The sequence below is a fragment of the Aulonocara sp. 'chitande type north' Nkhata Bay genome, linkage group LG7 (assembly GCF_057382095.1).
Source record: "Aulonocara sp. 'chitande type north' Nkhata Bay isolate Kocher_YH1m ecotype deep benthic linkage group LG7, A_spYH_male_GT1.1, whole genome shotgun sequence".
Classification (NCBI taxonomy): domain Eukaryota; kingdom Metazoa; phylum Chordata; class Actinopteri; order Cichliformes; family Cichlidae; genus Aulonocara; species Aulonocara sp. 'chitande type north' Nkhata Bay.
This window is the reverse complement of record NC_141350.1, coordinates 28,258,680-28,259,424: the sequence shown is the minus strand read 5'-3', so window position 1 is coordinate 28,259,424 and position 745 is coordinate 28,258,680.

Below are 745 nucleotides of genomic sequence, written 5' to 3'. Positions count from 1 at the left end.
TTTGGTTTGATTTTTCTGAATTCAGAGGTCATTGAGGAACACCTCCTGTGTATGTGCTTGTTGACTTGCTAACATAATAATGATATTTGATTATCAGTAAAGTTCCCCTTTGTTCCTGTTTAAAGAGACTGATTACCTGGAGGACTCACTTTCTTGCCTGAGCTCGTTAGTGTGCACCTGGATCAGAGGACATTAATGTTTGCTCATACTGGATCAACACTCCTGAACAACGCTGGATCACAGAGGAGTGTCAGAGTTTGTGGTTCCTGATCAATCAACCGTGGCTGTGAAGGATCAGTTACTGCAATCATTAATTTTTGGACTGATCTGATTGGCTCCTTTAACAGAGAGATGGGAAATGACCTTATGCTGCAGATCGGTACTGCCATGCAGCTCAGAGGCAAACAGAAACTGAACTGATGAAACAGATGGGAGGTCAGACAGTTTGTTACCATGACAAAATAGGAAATCCTAAAATTTACACATTATCTGTAATCTGTCAGAGGTCTCTCCGGCATGTCTGGGGTGAGTGTGGGTACGTATCTACCTGTGTGCTCACATGGCACCATGCCCATGCTCTGGTCCCACCTCCATCACTCATGAAAACAACCTGCTTTACCGCCTCCATCTAAAACAGGCTCAACACCCTTTTCCTGCGGAGTACGTCGGCTTTCACTGAGCTGCAGGACACCACCTGATGAATCCAGCAAAACTACCTCAGAGACCACAACATCATCAAACCTCC